Genomic DNA, 19,080 nt, shown 5'->3' on the forward strand with positions numbered 1-19,080 from the left:
AAGAGGCCTGGTATGGTTGAGCTACAGAGTGTGCATTGCACAATTGAATCTAATGTAAGAAATTTGTAGATTTATCACTCACCGTCTGTAATGAGTACAAAAAAGGAACTTTGAAGCATTTCAAAATGACTGCTGAGGCAAAGTTTTTATTGTTCGTACAATAGTAGTGCTGCTTGAATTCACAATGGGAACAGGAATAAAATTAAGGAAGGAAAAAAAAACCTTCCTGCTCATCGTTGCCCTCTCCTGCCGCCTTGCTCGTCCTCCTTCCTTGTTCTTGTGTTCCAGCATTCACTGGGAGACCAGAAGAGGCTCCTCAGCAATCCTGGTGCTGCCAACATGCTAAACAAAGCATGTGAGCAGTGTCAAGATTGGCATGAACTGCAGAGACTCCTGCTCAGACACAACCCTGGGGCCTGTGCAGTTTCTCCGGCTGTGTACAGAGCAGCCGGGCTGGAGAAACCTAAGTGCGCATGTGACTTTGGACGGCCGTCTTCGGTCATCCAAAAGTGCACTTAATTCCTCATCCCCCCAACACTCCACCTCCAGTGGCCCAGCTCCGCCCCTTCCTGCACCTGCTCGCTGAGCCAGCAGAATAAAAATAAAACTATATTCAAATATCGTTTTATTTTTCTTCTGGTGGCCACTTTGTTTTTGACACCTGCTACTTATGACACACACAATTATATTCTATCAATGTTAATGAAATACGAGAAGGTCTAGGTGAAACATTTAACAATACTTTGGTCACAAACACTTTAGTGAGGGGCTTGTTATCATTTTGCACAGACTGCCTCTCCGCTGCAAAAACTGCCTAAAATGTCCCAGCTCCAATGTACAAGCTAAAGCCTCTCGCTCAGTGACAGAGAATTTCTACTCAGCCAGTGTAAAGGAGTGAGAAGCGAACACAGATACTACTTCTCTGCCAGTCACCTCAACTTTTGTCAGAACTGCCATTTAATTCTCTTACTATTGGCATCTGTAGTGAAGTACCTTTTATGGACAGAACAAATGCAATGCTTTAACTTCTGAAAAGCATCCATACATTCATCAGACCACACACATTTTGATTTGTTTTTTAGTAGTCATCTGTCACTTCCACAAAATTGCTTATAAGTTCTGCATAATATTCTTCAAGGTCAAGGAATGATCTTACATTGCTTGCAGGCCTTGGTGCATGCGTCACATCTTCACCAAGTTCTTTGTTTGGTTGTATACCCTCAATTCCTATGACATATCCCAGCTATTTCACTCTGTTTGGATTAAATTACCATTTCTAGTACTCTGCAGCAAGACCTTTCCTTGCAAGAATGGTAAAACCACCTCTTCAATTTGGCCTTATGCTCCATTTTATTTTTATGTTTACCAATAACCAGTATATCATCTTGAAAAAAGACTACTCCTTTTACTCCTCTAAAAATTGTACGCATAAGTCTTTGAAACAATGCAGTAGCTGAAGCAAAGCCAAAAGTTACTAACTTAAATTGAAAAATACCATAGAGGTGTGATGAAAACTGCGAGTCCTTTACTATTGTGGTGTAATACAACTTAGCTCTATGCAGCAGTTAAATCTATCACTGAAAATAACTTTGGTGGTAGCTAAACACTAATTCTTGGCAGTGGAAACCTATCAATGAGAATATTCTTGTAAAGTTCTCTTAAATCAACAAACAGTCTTATCATAATCTTGCGCTACAACTAAAGGTAGTACACACTCAAAGCTTTGAACGTGTTCAATTATACCAGCTTCTTGCAGTTTCTCTAACTCCTGAAACACCGTGCTCCACATGGACACAGAAAAGGTCTAACTTTGTGCACAATAGGGACAGCATTTTGTTTTAATACACGTTTGTATTTGGACCCACTTAATTCATCATATTTTCAAGAAAAAAACAGTGGAAATTGCTTCTAAGAATTCAAGATCAGCTTTGGTTCCTTCTTTAAATCCATCACTGTCTCTTGGTTATTGGGATATAGCATAATTTTGAGTTCTCCTTTGTCCATTCACTTTAACACTGATGGATACTTTATCTCCACATTCAATTTATATGCAGCCTTCCTGTTTTTAAAACAGAAACAATTTCCAAAATCCATTTCAAGTGGTTCCCTTATGAGACTATCTGGTCTGACATCAGTTTCCTCTAGATTACTTCCCAACGCTTCAAAAATTTGTTTTTCCACACATCTTTATTTATGATAGAATATGGTGAATCAGTATAAGCGCCAATAATCATTTCGATTCCACCCATCTACACACTTGACATACTGGGTTCTTTCTAGGTTGCCCATGAAACCAAGAACATCAACACTTAATACTCATCCATCTTCTTTAGTATTACATTTATCACTGGAATTTTGACCATCCTGATCATTAACGAATTTCACTAATCCTCCCTTTCTTCATGGTACTTTTATAAAGAAGTGTTCAACTACTCCACGACAAGGCCATTTCTGATTAACAACAAGGCATCCTGTATTGTACTGGAACACTTGTTTCTAATTTCATCTGAGTTAGGTTTACACAGTTCTTTTAATTTTTCCTTTCTCTCTTTTTTTAAATACACAAACTTAATTCCTAGGTTTAGTAATAGGTGTGCTGTATTTTTAACTCTGCATTACTTACTATTTCAGTTTTGTTCACTGCCATCTGAAACAGACTTGCAACTTACCTTTTAATCACTGCTATTTCCTTAAAATCAGAGTTCCTATTCATCCTTAACGTATCTTGGATTTTTAGGTTATTGATATGCATAATTACCTGATCCTTAATGAATTCATCATGAAGCATACCAAATCTATGTAATTGAGACCCAATCCACGTTTTTATTTACTTCTTGTTTATGATTGCCACATTTATATTTGTCGATTGCTACACAGACAGCAGGTAAAAACTGTTGTCGAAATCCTCTAGGGCATGAGAAAAAAAGGTCTCCAATACCATCTTGTCCAATCTTGTTGCAGATTCTCAGCTCTCCTGGTCCGAGACATTGCGCATTTTTTCTCCTGTTCACGAGAAACTTCATCTTCCTTAAAAGTGGATATATAATTCAAGAAATACTTTCTCCACTCTTTCCATTTCATAATGCAATCACCCCACCAGGTAAAAATGAATGTTATTTTTTCAAACGCAAATGGTGAATTTAACTCATATTGTTTGTTATTATTTTCTTTTTTAATACAATGGGATATATTCACACTACCTTCTACTAGGTTTGTATAAGTTTGAAGTCTCCGGAGTTGAAAGTACTTATAAAAATGAAATCTTGTGCCACTTGTAAAGATTCACAGTACCCAAAACAATAACTTATAGTCTAAACTGTATAAGTATCACACATGGGTGTCAGAGAGTGACTGTGTTTTGAAAACACGACGGATAGTTTACTGATGCATCAGTACTCACCATTTGACAGCCACATTCAATATGTTAAGTGCATCAACAGTCGGTATTCCGCGTATATGCTGTGCCACTTTGTATTCATTTGAAGAAACAGCATTGTCTCTTCTCTGTCAGATGGAGCTTGTGTGAAAGTATACTTTGTTGGTGGTGTCACGTTGTAGAGTATGTGAAATCTAAGCAACTTTCAAATGTGTATTTCAAAGGTGTAGGCATTGTAGTTGTCAGAATTCTGATGTTAGTTAAAAATGTGTTGAACTTTGCGCTGGAATACTCGTTTACAAATCTTAGTACATTCTACGGTGAATACCTTGTAACGTGGCTAAAAAAAAACCTGCTGGCATCTGACTTTGCCCCAGGTAGATATTTACCATGAAGGCAGTCACCTAGAAGAGGTTCATGAGGGGCCAGAGGTTCACGTTCACAAAATGCTGAATAATAGCTGCTAAACATGGCAGTCAATTCTCTTTGTGTAGGTAGTGTACTGGAGTTCTTTCTGTAACTCGTTGCCAATTTTTACTGAATCCAACTATGTTTTGAGTACAGTTAAAAAAAAAAAAAAAAAAAAAAAAAAAAAAAAGGAGGAGTACCTGATGGTATGTACTCCACCAGCCTCAAAGAACTGTTCAGCCACCACTTCTAGAAACTGGATTCCAGAACTAAATCCAACCTGAGAAGTATAGTAGTCTGGGGGGCAGACCATATGTAACTGAGCCACAACACAACTTATTGGGGTGTTTAATTCCCCACTTGGAGGTTCTGGAAGACCACAACACAAGCAGACTGTATGTTCACAGAGCATCCCTTCTTCTCACCCAGGGTATTACTTAAAAGCATCTTTGCAATTCATAAAAAGCAAGATTTTAAATTACCAGAACTAGTTCGGGCCATGTAAGAAGAGAGAAAAGACTTAAGAAGATTAGGAAAGAGCTTAATTCCCTAAGATGTGAGGCTATTCTGTGGTTCGCGGACAGCTGAAGATACAGAGCCATGGTAAACACATCTTTATGAAGGGTGAGGCAGCTAGAACTGTTCTTCAATCGATAGAAAGATTAAGCAGGGAAATGATGCAAGCACATACACTGACACATGGGTTTCTGTAATGCTAGTGAGATATTCCATCGCTCTAGAGGATGGAAAATAATTCAAGAGTTTAGAATAGCCTAAGGTAATGAGAGCTTGTTATGTCTCTCACCTCTCTTGCCCGCAGCAAGATGATTTACTTCAAGATTGTTTCATCTACTCAATGTGAATCCATTTTCAATTGAATTCACAATATGAGAGGGCCCATATGTTTATAGAGGGAGTTTCTTCAGATGCTTTCACATTTTGTGCACCTAACAAAATAAAATGGTGCGGAAAAAAAAAACCAATCACTGCCTCTACTTTCCATACCCTGAAACTTTACCCTTATTTCACATTTTTTTTCACTTTGTGCTTGACATGCAAAGACATCAAGACTTTAAAGAAAGTACACAGAACTGGTTAATAAAGAATTCTGCATCATTTATTTGGGTCTAAAACAACCTTTTTTGTTAAACCTAACCAGGTAACTGAAACAAGCAAGTCACAGGCATTCTTTTCTTCCAAATGCAGCCTCTAGGAAAATAAATGTCACTGTACTTTGAATGAATACAGATTGTTTTTGAAGATACCCTTGACCATTATTAACTTCAAGATCATTTACAGCTCCCTTATAAAAAATTCTGGCAACTACCCACTCCTCGCTATTAGTTAGTCCTCATAAGGATGTTGACTTTACAGGTGTATGTGACAGCAAGCGATCTCTATTCAGTCCTCTTAATCAAAGATTGTTCCCCTCAAGCAGCATCATCCGAACAGTCACTCCTGAGCAACTCTCGATATACTACCAGGAAGCAAAGGGGCAACTGCATTACCTCAAAACAGTTTAAAGATTTGAATTCTGGCAGCTCTCCTGAAATACACTTTATTGCATCAGCAATCATCCTAATAAGACAGGAAAAATAGGTCACTGAAACAGCACAGGTTTAAGGCACCAGTAACTCTTGTTAGGATAAGCCAGAGAAGGATCTCAAATAACCATCAAAAACATACACTAGTAGTAAGCAAGCTTTATTTCGGTACAATAAAATACCATCAAAGCACATAAATGAGACATAATACATCATAATAAAACAATTGACATTAAAACTTCTAGGTAAAGATGACAGAGAATAAAAACAACAATTCAGCCACCTCACAACTCTCGTTTGAAAAAACAATAAGTTATACTATCTTAGGAATTTTATTTATGAGACTTCCATTATGTTTACCCAATATATCACCAGTTTCTTTGCCCTAAACTGCTCTCCCTCACTTTTGATTCCCATCTCGTCAGTCTCCTCCTCTGCTTATCAATCATTTCACATGTACTTCACCAATGACCAACTCTTGAATCTTCTGCCCAACAGCACACAGAGAGGTCTGCCTTAGAGGCAAATATGGAAAGAACTATAGAAAAAACCTTAGCTATGCAACTTCTGCTTAGCAAACAACTGAAACATAGATAAAGGCTGTAAAGTTGAAATACCACTGACACACTAAGTACTACCATTACTACTGTTGTGCCAGTAACTTTCCTGCAAGCACTAGAATAGTTACCCTTCACAAAGTGTTAAATATAAGAAATAGGATGAAATGTACTTGAAGAAAATATTTTCATGTTTATTTAAATTTGTGCATGACAAATATGACACTAAAAAGTAAACACATTGATTTCTGCCACACATAATCACTCAATCATACACCTTTTAAGAAGCATACACCTATCTGTCCTAAAATTCACACCACTCAGCAATCCTCAAACAAAAGCCAGCCAATGATACTGATGGCAAATAATACGCCACAGTCCTCACACTAAAGTGGAACCTAAAATTGGACCTCCTGCACGCCCCCGCCCCCCAGCTCCCATTCGCCCCCAGCTGACCCCTCCCCCCCCCTCCTACCTCTTATGGCGGCCGCTGCGCGACAGTGGTAGCGACCCTTGACCCAAGGGTAGGTCGCTCCCCCTGCCGCTGCAGCTCCTCCAAGTTCCCGAGTTCCTGTGTTCCTGAGACCCACCTAACTGTAAGTACCCCCCTCCTCCCAGCCCCTCGCCCTGCCCCGCGCCACTCACCTTCTCTCCTGCTCCTGCTTCTTTTCCTCCTCTCTGTCTCTTCCTCCTCGCTCCCCCTCTGCAATCTTCTTCTGTGTTCTTCTGTTCTTCTCTTCTGTTCTTCCCTTCTGTTCTTCTGTGTTCTTCCGGTCTTCTGTGTTCTTCTTCTCTGTTCTTCTCGGTGCTTCTGTGTTCTTCTTCTCGGTTCTTCTGTGTTCTTCTCTGTTCTTTTCTGTTCTTCTGCTCTTCCGGTCTTCTGCTCTTCCGGTCTTCTGCTCTTCCGGTCTTCTGCTCTTCCGGTCTTCTGCTCTTCCGGTCTTCTGCTCTTCCGGTCTTCTGCTCTTCCGGTCTTCTGCTCTTCCGGTCTTCTGCTCTTCCGGTCTTCTGCTCTTCCGTCTTCTGTTCTCCTGTCTTCGGCTCTTCTACCTCCTCCGTCTTCGTCCCCCGAGCCTGCCCTCCTGCTCCTTCCTCATCCCCCTCCCTCACTCGCCTCCCCCTCTCTCACCCCTAGCTAACCCGTTCGCTATCTACCTCCCTCACTCCTCCTATCTTCCTATCTGTCTAGCTCCCTATCTCACTATCTAACTCCCCCACTCTCCACCTCCTCCTACCTACCTATCTGTCTGTCTATCTATCTATTTCCCTATCTATCGACTTCTCTATCTATTTTCTCTATCTATTTCTCTATCTCTCCCCCCCTCCCGCCACCCCCTCTACTACCTATCTCCCTATCCTCTCACTCTACCTCTCTCCCTCACCCATCTCTACAACCCCCCCTCCCCTATCTTCACAACCCTACTCCTATCTCTCTCCCTAATCTCCAAACCTCCTAACACTCACCCTCCTCCACCCTAAACCCCCTCCCCCAGCTCCTCTCACTCTACCTGTCCCCCCCCTCCCTCGCGCTTTCCCGCCGCGACCTCCTGCACGCCCCCGCCCCCCAGCTCCCATTCGCCCCCAGCTGACCCCTCCCCCCCCCTCCTACCTCTTATGGCGGCCGCTGCGCGACAGTGGTAGCGACCCTTGACCCAAGGGTAGGTCGCTCCCCCTGCCGCTGCAGCTCCTCCAAGTTCCCGAGTTCCTGTGTTCCTGAGACCCACCTAACTGTAAGTACCCCCCTCCTCTCAGCCCCTCGCCCTGCCCCGCGCCACTCACCTTCTCTCCTGCTCCTGCTTCTTTTCCTCCTCTCTGTCTCTTCCTCCTAGCTCCCCCTCTGCAATCTTCTTCTGTGTTCTTCTGTTCTTCTCTTCTGTTCTTCTGTTCTTCCCTTCTGTTCTTCTGTGTTCTTCCGGTCTTCTGTGTTCTTCTTCTCTGTTCTTCTCGGTGCTTCTGTGTTCTTCTTCTCGGTTCTTCTGTGTTCTTCTCTGTTCTTCTCTGTTCTTCTCCTCTTCCGATCTTCTGTTCTTCTGTCTTCTGTTCTTCTGTCTTCTGTTCTTCTGTCTTCTGCTCTTCTGTCTTCTGCTCTTCTGTCTTCTGCTCTTCCGGTCTTCTGCTCTTCTGTCTTCTGTTCTCCTGTCTTCGGCTCTTCTACCTCCTCCGTCTTCGTCCCCCGAGCCTGCCCTCCTGCTCCTTCCTCATCCCCCTCCCTCACTCGCCTCCCCCTCTCTCACCCCTAGCTAACCCGTTCGCTATCTACCTCCCTCACTCCTCCTATCTTCCTATCTCTCTAGCTCCCTATCTCACTATCTAACTCCCCCACTCTCCACCTCCTCCTACCTACCTATCTGTCTATCTATCTATTTCCCTATCTATCGACTTCTCTATCTATTTTCTCTATCTATTTCTCTATCTCTCCCCCCCTCCCGCCACCCCCTCTACTACCTATCTCCCTATCCTCTCACTCTACCTCTCTCCCTCACCCATCTCTACAACCCCCCCTCCCCTATCTTCACAACCCTACTCCTATCTCTCTCCCTAATCTCCAAACCTCCTAACACTCACCCTCCTCCACCAGCTCCTCTCACTCTACCTGTCCCCCCCCTCCCTCGCGCTTTCCCGCCGCGACCTCCTGCACGCCCCCGCCCCCCAGCTCCCATTCGCCCCCAGCTGACCCCTCCCCCCCCCTCCTACCTCTTATGGCGGCCGCTGCGCGACTGCGCAGCGCGCGCGCGCAGCGGGCACGCCGCTGGCGCGCCGGAGGCGCGCCAGAGGCAAGCCCGTCTGCGCCCGTCCGCGCCTGGCCCGCGCCCAGCGCCACGACCCCTGGTCCCCAGCTCCCCCAAGCCCCGCTGATCCGCTACGACCCCACCACCCTCCACGCCCTCAACCCAGGGCGCTCCAAAACCTGCTTCCTAGCTCACCCCAAACGCACCCATGGACCCTTCGCCTGCAACTCCTGCAAACGCATCTTCCACCACGCAACTACCACGACCACAAGCCCACGCGCCATCAACCACCTCAAGTGCATCCTGATCAACGCTCGTTCCGTCCACAAGCACGCCGTTGAACTTTGGGACCTCCTGGACTCCACAGCCCCGGACGTCGCCTTCATCACGGAGACATGGATGAACGCCTCCTCTGCTCCAGACATCGCTACCCGCCATCCCCGAAGGCTACAAGATCTCCAGAAAAGACCGCACCAACCAAGTAGGAGGAGGTGTCGCCATCATCTTCAAAGACTCCATCAGCGTCACCACCTCCACCGAAGACCCCCCCCTCGCCGCTGAACACCTGCATTTTCAGATTCGCACCGACCCAAGGACCACCCTCAGAGGATCCCTCGTCTACCGTCCTCCCGGACCTCGCGCCTCTTTCAGCGACGCCATCGCCGACTTCATCTCCCCGCACGCCCTCGCCTCACCGGACTACATCCTCCTAGGCGACCTCAACTTCCATCTGGAACAAAACAACGACCCCAACACCACCACCCTGCTCGACAACCTCGCCAACCTCGGCCTCAAACAACTGGTGAACACCGCCACCCACATCGCCGGACACACGCTCGACCCTATCTTCTCCGCCAGCAAACACGTCTTCTTCAGCCACACCTCTGCCCTACACTGGACCGACCACAGCTGCGTCCACTTCACATTCCGACGCGAGACCTCCCACCTCCGAACTCAACCCATCCCTCATCGACAGTGGAACAAGATCCCTGAAGAGCAACTCTTCTCCGCTCTCGCCGCCAACCAACCCACCCTCACCACCGACCCCAACGACGCAGCTCTCATCCTCACAAACTGGATCTCCAACTGCGCTGACAACCTTGCTCCCCTCAAACGCACGCATCGACAGACCAACACCAAAAAACCTCTCTGGTTCTCCGACACCCTCAAAGAATCAAAGAAAACTTGTCGTGCCCTTGAGAAGGCCTGGCGCAAGGACCACACCGCTGACAACATGACCGCCCTCAAGAACGCTACACGAGAACACCACCACCTGATCCGCACTGCCAAAAGGAACTTTTTCACCGACAGACTAGACAAAAACTGCCACAACAGCAGAGAACTCTTCAGCATCGTCAAAGAGTTCTCCAACCCCAGCGCCAGCGCCAACGCCGTCACGCCCTCACAGGATTTGTGCGAATCCCTCGCCACTTTCTTCCATCGCAAGATCAGCGACCTCCACGACAGCTTCGGACACCAGACCCAACCATACACCACTGAACCCGCTTCCCCGGACATCACCCTCAACAACTGGACCCACATCAACACGGAAGAAACCAAATCCATCATGAACTCTATCCACTCCGGCGCCCCTTCGGACCCCTGCCCGCACTTCATCTTTAACAAAGCCGACGACATCATCGCCCCGCACCTCCAGACCGTCATCAACTCTTCTTTTTCTTCTGCTACCTTCCCCGAATGCTGGAAGCACGCTGAAGTCAACGCCCTACTAAAGAAACCTACGGCTGACCCAAGCGACCTGAAAAACTTCCGCCCCATCTCTCTTCTACCTTTCCCAGCCAAGGTAATAGAAAAGACCGTCAACAAACAGCTGACCACCTTCCTGGAAGACAACAACCTGCTCGACCCTTCACAAACCGGATTCCGAACCAACCACAGCACGGAAACCGCCCTCATCTCAGTCACAGACGACATCAGAACCCTGATGGACAACGGTGAAACAGTCGCCCTCATTCTCCTCGACCTCTCGGCTGCCTTTGACACCGTCTGTCACCGCACCCTAATCACCCGCCTACGCTCCACCGGGATCCAAGGCCAGGCCCTGGACTGGATCGCCTCCTTCCTCGCTAACCGCTCCCAAAGAGTTTACCTCCCTCCGTTTCGCTCAGAACCCACCAAGATCATCTGCGGCGTACCTCAAGGCTCATCGCTCAGCCCGACACTCTTCAATGTCTACATGAGCCCCCTCGCCGACATCGTACGCAAGCACGACATCATCATCACCTCCTACGCCGACGACACCCAACTTGTACTCTCCCTCACCAAGGACCCCGCCAGCGCCAAGACCAACCTACAAGAGGGTATGAAGGACGTCGCAGATTGGATGAGGCTCAGCCGCCTAAAGCTGAACTCTGAAAAAACGGAAGTCCTCATCCTCGGCAACACCCCGTCCGCCTGGGACGACTCCTGGTGGCCCACGGCCCTCGGCACCGCACCGACCCCCGCAGACCACGCCCGCAACCTCGGCTTCATCTTGGACCCTCTTCTCACCATGACCAAGCAAGTCAACGCCGTGTCCTCCGCCTGCTTCCTCACTCTCCGCATGCTCCGTAAGATCTTCCGCTGGATCCCCGCCGACACCAGAAAAACCGTGACCCACGCCCTCGTCACGAGCCGCCTGGACTACGGCAACACCCTCTACGCCGGGACCACAGCCAAACTCCAAAACCGCCTGCAACGCATCCAAAACGCCTCGGCCCGCCTCATCCTCGACGTACCCCGCAACAGCCACATCTCCGCACACATGAGACACCTGCATTGGCTCCCAGTCAGCAAAAGGATCACCTTCCGTCTTCTCACCCACGCACACAAAGCCCTCCACAACAAGGGACCGGAATACCTCAACAGACGCCTCAGCTTCTACGTCCCCACCCGCCCCCTCCGCTCCGCTGGCCTCGCACTTGCTGCCGTCCCTCGCACCCGCCGCTCCACGGCGGGTGGGAGATCTTTCTCCTTCCTGGCGGCCAAGACCTGGAACTCCCTCCCCACCAGCCTCAGGACCACCCAGGACCACTCCGCTTTCCGGAGACTCCTAAAGACTTGGCTGTTCGAGCAGCGATAACCCCCCCTTTCCCCCCTAGCGCCTTGAGACCTGCACGGGTGAGTAGCGCGCTTTATAAATGTTAATGATTTGATTTGATTTGATGCAAGTCTGCCTATCACAATTATTAGGGTTTTTGACTTTGCCTTATACCTTTATTCCGGGTGTCGTCAAACTATGAACCTTTGCACCAGGGGACGGAAAAGGGGGAGTGTGTGGTGGAGGGGTGGTCAGTGTATATGTACCCATGGGACAAAGATGTCTCAGTAAATGCTTTAAGTGACGATGGCCTGGAAGCACAACATTGTTTATTTGTTGCATTTGCAGGCTATCTTCATTTACATGCTAAGTTTGAAGTTCATAGAAAGGTATGGCAACTGTGATCCTGACCACTATGGTGGCAGGGGCAAAGAGGGGGCAAAATAGAGAACAAAATATTCTACAATTGTTTGTTGTTTTTTTCCACCTTTTGACAACTACATGTAAAATGCACACATGTTAAATAAATAATAAATGCATATAATCCAATCAGTAGGAGAGACACTCATTCAAGTTCTGAAATCTCAATAGTTTACTGTAATCACTCCACGTCTGTTGGGGAGACAAGAGTCTCACAGAATTGACTCCCGGTTTGCACAATTTGGAACAGTGACATGTATTTATAGTGCTGGGACGTCAATGCCTATAACAAAAAACACTGTGAATATAAGTAATTATTTTAAAATTGTATTACAAACAGTATAAGCATGGCAACTGGAATTACGTGGCAGTGGAAAACCAAATTATGTGGCAGGGTATTCTACATATGCAGCATGTTTTAAGATGGTATTAACTTAATATTTTTTGTCATTTTACACAGAATGACACCGTTTGGGCAAAGTTTTCACCTCATTCCCACTAGTTAAACATCCAAATATAGCAATACGGAATTAAAAGTTGAACAGTCAACCTATGAGAAACTGTTTCCACTGTGTGGGGGACACAGTTCGTCATGTTTTTGGTAACTTTTGATCAGTTTGCTCTAGAAAACTTTTTCAGTTAAAATCTGCATTATTATGATGCAGCAGAAGACAGATTATGCGGCAAATGCAGAAAATCTATAGTTATGCAGAAAATGCAGAAACAAGGCATAACTCTAGGGCCCCAGAATATGAAACTGAATGCCACAAAATGATTTAGTGTTTAAGATAAAACAAGTGCCTTCCAAGAATACATTTTAGTAAAAGGTAATCAGATCGTACTTGGTGTAAACATTTTTTAAGTCCATTAAAAGGATATTTTCCTACTAGTCAAGCTAGTTCAATAGCACTAGGGCCCAGAAGTGTAAGGTGTTTGGCCCTGCCATGGAGCCTGGACCAAGTACAGCTTCCTGTGGCCAGTGTCCTTCCACTGGCCAGTGTTTCCTGCAGGTGCTTTTTTTCACTTGTCGGCATGCACTGTTAGAGAACGCATGTGCCTGAAGACCTTTTCCTTCATCTTGCACTACTCTCTGTGGTGTCACCCCCACCTCCTCCAGCCGTTTCGATCTTTTTAACCCCTCCTCTTACATTCTTTTTCTAAACATCCCTTCCCATTCTTTTCTTTGACCCACCCTGCCACCCCTTCTCCCGCTACAATATACATGTGTGTGTGTACAATATTCTTTTTAATATTCAATTGTAAGCAAAGAACAGATAGATGAATAGAAATGACAGCCAACACATAGAATATTGCCCATTGTTAATGTAGCTGCCATATGGATGGAAGAAAGTCCAGATTTCTTTAATAGAGAGAAAAATTCAAGTTTACGTGGCTGACCTCAGCTTAGCTTAAATGTTATCCAAATAAAATAACCAATTGTAGAGTTTAAAGGGTTAGGATGGGGAGGTGCCTTGTTTCTCCTGTTACACTGACAAAGAATATGAATTTGGCTGCTGGCAAAGGGTAGAATACAAGCTCTGTTGCCATAAAGAAATTTAAGCATGGTTTAGCTGGGTTTCCTATTAGCTAAGTAAGCAGAATATTACAGCAGAATCTTTTCCCATTATCATTGTGCTCACTGATGTGCTTTCATTTGATCGATTATTCACATCGTTGTCTTTTGTGGCGTGCTTGTTGCTCACCAAATTTTTTAAAAATGAAACTATGTGAGTGTGTGTGTGTATGTATATGTGTGTGTGTATATATATATATATATATATATATATATATATATATATATATATATAAGGCTTCCTTTGTGCCAACTCCATTCTCTCTCTAGGGTTCAGGGCAGACATCAAAAATCTAGTGGGAGGGGTGTTCCCAAGCTTTTTTTTTTTTTTTTTTTTTTTACATTTTATCGAAAACTGTTCCAATATTTGTTGTTAAAAAACAACTGTTCTTTAACACTAAGTTGCCTCAGGGGGAAAGGGAAGGAAGGGGCTTTCTGTACTGTGAAGACAAACAGCTAGAGAATAAATATTCCTTCGCTGCAAGATACTTGATATCTGAAAGAAATGTGTGTGCTATTGAGTAATCAGCTAATCTAAAGGCTGATTGGGACCCAGTATATGGTTAATTGGTGACATCATTTAAAGTTTGATGGTGACAAAGAGTTATTCTTTTTGAGAGGCACTCTCTTATTGGTTCTGGAATGCATTCTTTGTAATGGAAACCTATAAAAAGAAGTTTCCACTGGGGACAGTCTGACTGCACATTATTTAAAGTATACCTTTTGCGCTTTTCAATTTAAACTCCACACATCGGACTGACCTGCTGTGGTGAGACTACATCCCCCAGCAGGCCTTGTGGCATCACCTGTTAAGCCCAGAGAAGGCAGGCTCACTCTGTGCACCGAAAAGCACTTGCCACCACTTCGGCATGGGATGTGCCCAGGTTCATGTCCAAGCCAAGAGCGGGACCATCCGGGGCCAGACGAGGCTGGGCTCTGTCACTTGGCCCGACACCTGGGCTCACTTAAACTGAGGTGGAATTATTTATTTGTTAAGCTTGGTTTATTAACCCCTTCGCTGCCAGGCCTTTTCCCCCTCAGGGGCCAGGCCTTTTTTTGGCTATTTCGGGCAGGGCGCGCTTAGGCCCTCTTAACTTTTTGTGCACATAAGCTACCCACGCAAAATGTGTGTCCTTTTTTTCCAACATCCTAGGGATTCTAGAGGTAATCCGACTTTGTGGGTTCCCCTGAAGGAGGCCAAGAAAATAGCCAAAATACAGTGAAAAATGCATTTTTTAAAACAAAAATGGAAAAAAAGGGCTGCAGAAGAAGGCTTGTGTTTTTTTCCCTGAAAATGGCACCAACAAAGGGTTTGCGGTGCTAAAATTACCAGCTTCCCAGCTTTCAGGAAGAGGCAGACTTGAATCAGAAAAAACATATGTTTTAACACAATTTTGGCATTTTACTGTGACATCCCCCATTTTAATGATTTTTTGTGCTTTCAGCCTCCTTCCAGTCAGTGACAGAAATGGGTGCGAACAACTGAAATAAAAAAAATATTGAAATTGAGGTGAAAAAAACAGCCATTTTTCTCTACGTTTTACTCTGTAACTTTTTCCTGCAATGTCAGATTTTTTAAAGCAATATACCGTTACGTCTGCTGGACTCTTTTGGTGGCGGGGATATATAGAACTTGTAGGTTCGTCAAGAACCCTAGGTACCCAGAGCCAATAAATGAGCTGCACCTTGCAGTGGGTTTTCATTCTATACCGGGTATACAGCAATTCATTTGCTGAAATATAAAGAGTCAAAAATAGGTATCAAGAAAACCTTTGGATTTCCAAAATGGGCACAAGATAAGGTGTTGAGGAGCAGTGGTTATTTGCACATCTCTGAATTCTGGGGTGCCCATACTAGCATGTGAATTACAGGGCATTTCTCAAATTAACGTCTTTTTTTACACACTGTCTTACATTTGGAAGGAACAAAATGTAGAGAAAGACAAGGGGCAATAACACTTGTTTTGCTATTCTATATTCCCCCAAGTCTGCTGATAAAAATTATACCTTACTTGTGTGGGTAGGCCTAGCGCCCGAGACAGGAAATGCCCCCAAAACACAACATAGATGTAGGAAGTTGGCTCTGTATGCACTATTTCAAAGTAAGGCATAGTATACACAGAGTCCAAGGGTTCCCCTTAGAGGTAAGATAGTGGCAAAAAGAGATAATACTAATGCTCTATTTTGTGGTAGTGTGGTCGAGCAGTAGGCTTATCAAAGTAGTAGTGTTAAGCATTTGTTGTACATACACAAGCAATAAATGAGGAACAAACACTCAGACAATTCCAGGCCAATAGGTTTTTGTATAGAAAAATATATTTTCTTAGTTTATTTTAAGAACCACAGGTTCAAATTTTACATGTAATACTTCAAATGAAAGGTATTGCAGGTAGGTACTTTAGGAACTTTGAATAATCAAAATAGCATACACAGTTTTCCATATAAATTACATATAGCTATTTTAAAACTAGACAGTGCAATTTTCACAGTTCCTAGGGGGAGTAAGAGTTTGTTAGTTTTTGCAGGTAAGTAAACCACCTACGGGGTTCAAGTTTGGGTCCAAGGTAGCCCACCGTTGGGGGTTCAGAGCAACCCCAAAGTTACCACACCAGCAGCTCAGGACCAGTCAGGTGCAGAGGTCAAAGTGGTGCCCAAAACGCATAGGCTTCAATGGAGAAGGGGGTGCCCCGGTTCCAGTCTGCCAGCAGGTAAGTACCCGCATCATCGGAGGGCAGACCAGGGGGGTTTTGTAGGGCACCGGGGGGGACACAAGTCCACACAGAAAGTACACCCTCAGCAACGTGGGGGCGGCCGGGTGCAGTGTGCAAACACGCATCGAGTTTGTAATTGAAATCAATGGGAGACCAAAGGGTCTCTTCAGCGATGCAGGCAGGCAAGGGGGGGGGGGGGGGATCCTCGGGGTAGCCACCACCTGGGCAAGGGAGAGGGCCTCCTGGGGGTCACTCCTGCACTAGAGTTCGGATCCTTCAGGTGCTGCGGGCTGCGGGTGCAGAGTCTTTACCAGGCGTCGGGATCTCAGGAGCAGGCAGTCGCGGTCAGGGGGAGCCTCGGGATTCCCTCTGCAGGCGTCGCTGTGGAGGCTCGGGGGGGGGGGGGCAACTCTAGCTACTCACGGTCTCGCAGTCGCCGGGGAGTCCTCCCTGAAGTGTTTGTTCTCCACAAGTCGAGCCGGGGACGTCGGGTGCAGAGTAGCAAGTCTCACGCTTCAGGCGGGAAACGCAAGTTGGTTTAAAGTTGCTCCTTTGTTACAAAGTTGCAGTCTTGGGTGAACAGGGCCGCTGTCCTTGGGAGTTCTTGGTCCTTCTAGAGCAGGGCAGTCCTCTGAGGATTCAGAGGTCGCTGGTCCCTGGGAAAAGCGTCGCTGGAGCAGTGTCTTTAGAAGTGGGGAGACAGGCCGGTAGAGCTGGGGCCAAAACAGTTGGTGTCTCCGTCTTCTCTGCAGGGTTTTTCAGCTTAGCAGTCCTCTTCTTCTTAGGTTGCAGGAATCTAGTTTCCTAGGTTCTGGTGAGCCCTTAAATACTAAATTTAAGGGTGTGTTTAGGTCTGGGGGGTTAGTAGCCAAAGGCTACTAGCCCTGAGGGCGGCTACACCCTCTTTGTGCCTCCTCCCTGAGGGGAGGGGGGCACATCCCTAATCCTATTGGGGGAATCCTCCATCTGCAAGATGGAGGATTTCTAAAAGTCAGAGTCACCTCAGCTCAGGACACCTTAGGGGCTGTCCTGACTGGCCAGTGACTCCTCCTTGTTTTTCTCATTATCTCTCCTGGACTTGCCGCCAAAAGTGGGGGCTGTGTCCAGGGGGCGGGCATCTCCACTAGCTGGAGTGCCCTGGGGCATTGTAACACGAAGCCTGAGCCTTTGAGGCTCACTGCTAGGTGTTACAATTCCTGCAGGGGGGAGGTGTGAAGCACCTCCACCCAGAGCAGGCTTTTGTTTCTGTCCTCAGAGAGCACAAAGGCCCTCACCACATGGGGTCAGAAACTCGTCTCTCAGCAGCAGGCTGACAGAGACCAGTCAGCCCTGCACTGAACAATTGGGTAAAATACAGGGGGTATCTCTAAGATGCCCTCTGTGTGCATTTTTTAATAAATCCAACACTGGCATCAGTGTGGGTTTATTATTCTGAGAAGTTTGATACCAAACTTCCCAGTATTCAGTGTAGCCATTATGGAGCTGTGGAGTTCGTTTTTGACAGACTCCCAGACCATATACTCTTATGGCTACCCTGCACTTACAATGTCTAAGGTTTTGCTTAGACACTGTAGGGGCATAGTGCTCATGCACATATGCCCTCACCTGTGGTATAGTGCACCCTGCCTTAGGGCTGTTAGGCCTGTTAGAGGGGTGACTTACCTATGCCATAGGCAGTGTGAGGTTGGCATGGCACCATGAAGGGAGTGCCATGTCGACTTAGTCATTTTCTCCCCACCAGCACACACAAGCTGGCAAGCAGTGTGTATGTGCTGTGTGAGGGGTCCATATGGTGGCATAAGACATGCTGTAGCCCTTAGAGACCTTCCCTGGCATCAGGGCCCTTGGTACCAAGGGTACCAGTTACAAGGGACTTACCTGGGTGCCAGGGTTATGTCAATTGTGGAGACAACAGTACATTTTAGGGGAAAGAACACTGGTGCTGGGGCCTGGTTAGCAGGGTCCCAGCACACTTCTCAGTCAAGTCAGCATCAGTATCAGGCAAAAAGTGGGGGGTAACTGCAACAGGGAGCCATTTCTTTACAATGGACACATCACATTTTTACATTGAAAACTAACGTGCTTTTTTGCAAAGTGCCTAGTTGTAGATTTTGGCCTCCAGCTCAGCCGGCACCTAGGAAAACCTACCAAACCTGCATATTTTTGAAAACTAGACACCTAGGGGAATCCAAGATGGGGTGACTTGTGGGGCTCTCAACAGGTTCTGTTACCCAGAATCCTTTGCAAACCTCAACATTTGGCCAAACAAACCACTTTTGCCTCACATTTCGGTGACAGAAAGTTCTGGAATCTGAGAGGATCCACAAATTTCCTTCCACCCAGTGTTTCCCCAAGTCTTCCGATAAGAATGGTACCTCACTTGTGTGGGTAGGCCCAGTGCCCGCGAAAGGAAATGCCCCAAAACACTATCTGGACACATCAAAATTATCAAATACAAAAAATACCTATTTTTGCTTTGGGGGGGGGGGGGAGGACATGCGTTTTTGGTCCTGGGCTCAGCACCCACACAGGGAAACCTACCAAACCCAGACATTTCTGAAAACTAGACACCCAAGGGAGTCCAGGGAGGTGAAACTTGCGTGGATACCCCAGTGTTTCAAACTTCAAATTTAGCTCAAAAAAATAATCACATTTTTCCCACATTTCTGTGTGGGATCACCGCACCGGGTCAAAATTGCAGGGGAACCAAAGCGGGTCCAAAA

At 46.2% G+C, this 19,080-nt stretch overlaps 1 protein-coding gene across 2 annotated transcripts in view; it reads right to left on the reverse strand.

Moving 5' to 3' along the window:
• PAK1IP1 (PAK1 interacting protein 1) overlaps nt 1-19,080 on the reverse strand; it is a 192,375-nt gene that overhangs the window by 159,616 nt on the left and 13,679 nt on the right. The gene's annotated exons all lie outside the window — the stretch shown is intronic.

Source organism: Pleurodeles waltl, chromosome 2_1 (genome assembly GCF_031143425.1).
Source record: "Pleurodeles waltl isolate 20211129_DDA chromosome 2_1, aPleWal1.hap1.20221129, whole genome shotgun sequence".
In the NCBI taxonomy this organism is placed as follows: Eukaryota; Metazoa; Chordata; class Amphibia; order Caudata; family Salamandridae; genus Pleurodeles; species Pleurodeles waltl.